The sequence below is a fragment of the Solanum dulcamara genome, chromosome 8 (assembly GCF_947179165.1).
Source record: "Solanum dulcamara chromosome 8, daSolDulc1.2, whole genome shotgun sequence".
In the NCBI taxonomy this organism is placed as follows: domain Eukaryota; kingdom Viridiplantae; phylum Streptophyta; class Magnoliopsida; order Solanales; family Solanaceae; genus Solanum; species Solanum dulcamara.
The window spans coordinates 42486044-42492043 of record NC_077244.1 but is presented as its reverse complement, the minus strand read 5'-3'; positions in this window follow the sequence as shown (position 1 = coordinate 42492043).

The following is a 6000-nucleotide window of genomic DNA, read 5'->3' as shown; positions in this document are numbered from 1 at the left end:
GGGAGAAGACGATGCTCGAGGTATTCCTTAGACTATCACCACCGAGGTTTTCTAGGGCCTGTGGGTGAGGATGCCCACGAGTTTCTACTTACTTGTTGCGAGCGACTGCAGACCTTGGGTCTAATGGAGTCAAGAGGAACTGACTTCACTGCTTATTTGCTAGACGATCCCACCTAATAGTAGTGGCGTACATATTTGGAGACTAGGTCAGTTGGGTCTCCATCGGTGATATAGGCTGAGTTTTCAGAGGCCTTCATGGCTTGGTTTATTCCCAGGAGCATCAAAGATCAACTTCAAGATCATTTATCCTGATTGGAGAAGGTCTCCATGACCTATCGTGTCAAGTGTCAATTTCATGAGCTCTCCAGTTATGCCACCATCATCTTACCTACAGAGGAGGAGAGAGTTTGGTGTTTCGTTAGAGGATTGAGACTTCATCTACGAATTAAGACTCAGTCTTTAGTCTTGACGGGCCGCTTGTTTTTAGAGGTGGTAGATCATGCTCGCACACCTGAGCAGATCCATTGCAAGGCCCAAGGGGACAGCAGCAAGACAGCTAGATAGGATGATGGTCAGGGTGAGTGCTGCTTTAGACCCTGGGAGTCCTCTGATAGATCTTGCCAGAGATCTTACCCAGGTCAATCTAGTCGCCTCTTCTATACCTCTCTTCAGAGGGTGATCACCATGTTTAGGGTGGCTTTACTATCGGTCTGAGTCAAGGATGAGGTAGTTCGCAAATAGGTTCTTCTGGGTGAGGTGGCCGACCTCCAGGTTTCATCCAACAGTCCTAAGGGTGCTATGAGTTTGGGGAGCTAGATCACTAGTCTCGTGAGTGCCCTCACCATAGACTAGCCTTACCAGCTCCACAGGCAGCTAGACCTACACCTCCACTGGCACTAGTACCTCTAGTTATAGGCAGAGGCAAGGGCAAGGACTGCAGGGGTAGTCATCAGGGTGCACGGGAAGGTCCTTAAGGAGGCAGATCAGGAGACAGAGTCGATCTGTAGGGTAGAGGAGCCCAGTCCCACTTCTATGCAGCTCCATCTTGAGTAGAGGCTGAGGCCTCAGATGATATGATCATAGGTACGGTCCTATTATGTAATCAGTTCGCATTCGCTTTATTTTATCCAGGCTCCATATATTCTTATATATCTATATATTGTACCCCTCGACTGAGTATGAGCCCCGAGCCCTTAGTTGAGCCATTGAGTGTTTTGACCTTGGTAGGTCATTCTTTAGTAGTGGATCAGGTCTTTAGATCCTGTGTGGTGACTATTCAGGCATGTGACACTAGGGTTATTCTCAATTTTCTTAATATGGTGGATTTTGATTTGATTCTAGGCATGTACTGGTTATCCCCTCATCGAGTAGTCTTAGATTTCTATACCAAGACCGTTACATTTTCCATGCCTAGTATTTCACTGGTGGTGTAGTGGGGCTCGTATAGTCGCACACCGGTTGGGCTAATTTCTTTTACGTAAGCTAGAAGGCTATTGGCTAGCGAGTGTTTGGCATACATGTCTTGTGTTAGAGATGTGAGTAGAGAGGGCCTTACAGTTGATTCAGTGCATACAGTCCGAGAGTATGCGGAGGTGTTTACTGTCAATCTGCCTGGCTTTCCTCCTGATCATGATATTGAATTTTCCATTGATTTAGATCCGGATACTCATCCTATTTCCATCCCATCATACCATATGGCCCCCGCGGAACTCAAGAAGCTCAGTTTTCAGCTTTAAGATCTCTTGGATAAGGGATTTATTTAGCCTACTGTATCACCATGGGGTGCCTAGTCCTATTCGTTAAGAAAAAGTATAATACTATGCGGATGTGTATTGACTATAGGTGATGGTGAAGAATCGTTACCCCATGCTTAGGATTAATGACCTAATTGACCAGTTTTAGGGTGTCGTGGTACTTTCTAAGATTTACTTAAGGTCCGGCTACCACCAGTTGAGGATTAAGGCATCGGATGTCCCTAAGACCGTATTTAGGACTTGTTACGGCCACTATGAGTTCCTAGTAATGGTTTTTGGGTTGACTAATACCCCTGCTGTGATCATAGACTTAATGACTAAAGTGTTTAGGCCATACTTGGACACATTTGTCATAGTCCTCATCTATGACATTCTGGTATACTTATGGAGCCAGGATGAGCATGAACAACATTTGAGAGTAGTGCTCCAGACATTGAGAGAATAGTGGATTTATGCCAAGTTCTCAAAGTACAAGTTTTAGCTTAAGTCCATAGCATTTTTGGGGTAAGTGGTGTCCAAGGATGGCATTATGGTAGATCCGGCGAAGATTGAGGCTATTCGTGATTTGGCTAGACCCACATCTGTGACTAAGATTCGTAGTTTCTTTTGATTAGAAAGGTACTATTGGAGATTTGTTGAGGGGTTCTCAACTATAGAGGCACCTCTAACTCGATTAACTCGCCAGGATGTTCTATTCGTGCAGAGGAGGAGTATGAGAGGAGCATTCTGAGGCTCAAGGAGTTTCTTACAACCGATCCTATATTGAATCTTCCAGTTGAGAGCGAGGGTTTAACCTTTTATTATGATGCATCCGGCATTAGTTTTGGTTGCGTACTGATGCAGTAGGGCCAGGTTATTTCTTATGCATTGAGGCAGCTTAAGTTGCACGATCAAAACTACCCCACTAATGACTTAGAGTTAGCGGCAGTAGTATTTGCTCTTAAGATTTGGATACACTACATGTACGAAGTTCGATGTGATATTTATATGGATCACATAAGCCTTCAGTATATTATGAGCCAGAGGGATCTTAATTTGAGGCAGCGCCATTGGATTGAGCTCCTAAAAGACTATGACCTCTCTATTTTCTACCAAGTTGCACTTTCAGATCAGGTTTTGAAAGGTGATGTTGGCTTGGCTATGCTAGATTCAGATAGTGTTTTGAGGTTTGGTGGTCATCTCTGTGTTCCAAAAATTGGGGGCTTGATTCAGTTGATCCTTAGCGAAGCCCATGATTCCAAATAATTATTAAATAATGACTTTTGAGTTTATAAAAGAAGTTACCTATTTTAACAAGATCTGTGTTTTCTTTTTTCAGGAAACTTCAACAGGCCTTTAATGAAGTCTTCAAATTCATCTCAATTTCTTCAATGCAAAGTAATAGACAGTGTGTGGATCTAAATTTTTAGCACAAATCCATGATTATCATTCATTTCAATGAAAATTTAGCCAACAAATTTGAATTCCAAATTTGGGTTTTCATCCAACAAATTTAATAAGAATAATTCTATATCATGATACATAGGTTTTGAGTGCTTATTAATGTAATTGTTCTTATTGGCAAGAATTTCAGCACAAATGGGTGCTTAATACAAGCCTCATTTTTCAGATCTTTTTTTATCATTGTAGCAAAAATAATTTTTATTTTGATAACCCAGATAGGTCATTAAAATGTAGAATATTAAATAAATGGGTTAAAAACAATTACATATCTTAACACATAGTTTTTATCCAAGAAACATATTCAAATTTTGGATATTCAAAAATGGAGTTTCACTGGAAATTATTTTAGAACCCATTTTTAATTTTTTGTACCTTCTAATACTACAAATGATTAGAAGGATGAAACATTGATAGTTCTTGTGGCGAGGGGAGAAAAAATAACAAAGCCTGGTGATCTTGGTGGTAATAGAGAAGAGAAGGGTGGATATGATGGTGGTGGAGTAGGTGGATGGTGGAATGAAGAAAAAGTCAAGAAAAAAGTAAAAAAAATGTTATTTCATGAAAAGACAATTTGTTCACGCGCTCTGAATCTGTGCAACACACACCATGTGGCAAGTCAGCAAAAAGTGTTAAAATGACACAATGAGACCCTACTGTGTCTAAAATGAACATTGCTCAGTTGAGGTGTCTAAATGAAACTTGGTGACAACTTTAAGGGGTTATTGATGGCTTCAGCCAAAGTTAAATGAATTCTAAGAGACTTGGGTGGGGTACCTCCGGATGTCTCATTCACTGTGTCACGTTGTAACACCTTGAAAATTTCTATGCCAAGACCCAACTATTATTCCTATGTGTATAGGCTTGAATTCGATGACTTCTAATTTTACATATGAGTTAGGATCAATTTCTAAGTATTTGAAGGGTATTAGATGTGGTTTAGGGTCATAAGAGATCTCTGACACCAAGCCAAGTCCAAAGAATTTCTATCCATTAAGTTTTTTAATGAGTCCATATAAGGGTCAACTTCAAGTGACCATATCTCTCAGAATATTAATATTTAGGTGGCCCATGACCTATCCAATTAAAGGTCTTTGAGAATTATTTCCAACACCACCAAGTTTGCCTCATTAGAAGTTCGGAGTAAAATATTATGGCTAATTTAGTGAATCTACTCAGACAGGAGAGGACCACAACCCATGGTGTCCTTCTATAAACTTAGTATGGTCTGTAGTGACCACCCGTGAAAGCCACTTTTTCAATCTATTTAAGCCCTGGAATTACCGATAAGCACCACGATCCGTGGTGGTCTTTTGTAAACCTCGGTACGGTCCTATTGGCTTTCGTGAAGAAAGTTCAGAGAATTCTCTACAACACTTTCCAAAATATTCTCCCAAGTCAAACATCACGGGACCCCACCATGGTCCGTGATGGGCATCACAAATGATGAAGGTCCCCCCCGTGAAGCCAATTCTGGCGAGATTTTTAAAGGGATATTTTGGTCTTTTCCTGTATTTTAACACAAAGTGAGGTCGTTTTGAAGGTATATTTCACCTATCTAAAAGACTCCAAAGTATTTCTACACTCATTCGCTCTCACTCACACTCTAAGGGCAAAAACCCTATCTCCCAAGTGCTCTAAAGTCTTCCTCCATCTTCAAGAAAGGTTCTAGAGTTTCACTCTAAGAAGGTCAAGCTTCCATTCTTCTCAAAGTTTTCCATTAAGGGTTTCATCCCTCAAGGTATGTGGGTTCTTCATCCATGGGTTCTTGCACCCATGGAGCCCAAAACCCTTTCCAACTAATTCCTTTAAATTCAAGTATTGATTCTTTATGGGTAATTCTAATTTCTTCTTATTAGCACGGAGCATGATTGAAATTTTGGTTATTGACTCAAATTGCATTAAATTAATTACTACCTATGAATGCCTTAATTTCCTATCTTGGATTTATGAATTTTCAAATGGTGTTTGTTCAATCCTTCTCAAATGGCTAGATTATGGTTCAAATTATTGATATTATGTTCAAATAAGCTTATACTACTACTCAATTGCATGAATTATTAATTTCAAGTAATTTCCTACCTCAAGTACCTATGGGTCTTTGAAATAAATGGTGAGTTATTTGAAGTATGTTTTGAATTGACTTAATTAATAATGTTCATGAATGGTTCTATTCAAAAATATGTTTGAAAGATGATTGAATAGAACCCACCTAGTTTTACTACGTTTCAATGAGATTTGACTTTAAAGCTTTTTGACTCCAAATGAATATATTTGAAAGCAATGTCTATGATCAAAAAAAAGTCTTACAAAATGAAAGAATGATGAAATTCGAGTTAAGTAAGAATGTTGGTGGAGGATCTCTCACCGAATTAATGATTAAGGAGCTTCTATGATTTTATTTTATAAATAGTGGACAGGTAGTAGATATGGCCCCTCCCACATGATGTTGACTTTATGTTTTATGATTTGTCTATTTCATTGAGAGCCTACCTAGCCCCGAGTTGGACTAGGGGAGAATACCCTTGTCCCAAAACTGCATGCCACTGCAGGTATAGAAGGATTATAGGCGAATACTCAAATCTCTAAGAGGTGAGTATCCAAAATACACTACAAGAAATAAGACTTATTGTGGCGAGACTTAGTGGAGACCCTACTTGTTGCTACAAAAGCTTCATATTCAGTAGGGACATATATGGTCGTTCCAAAATGTTTAGTTTCAGTGGCGACTTATTTTGTGTCGTTGTTAAGAGCTGTCACTAATTCGAAAATTATAAAGTCCCGCTAAAATAAAATTTGGGCGCTA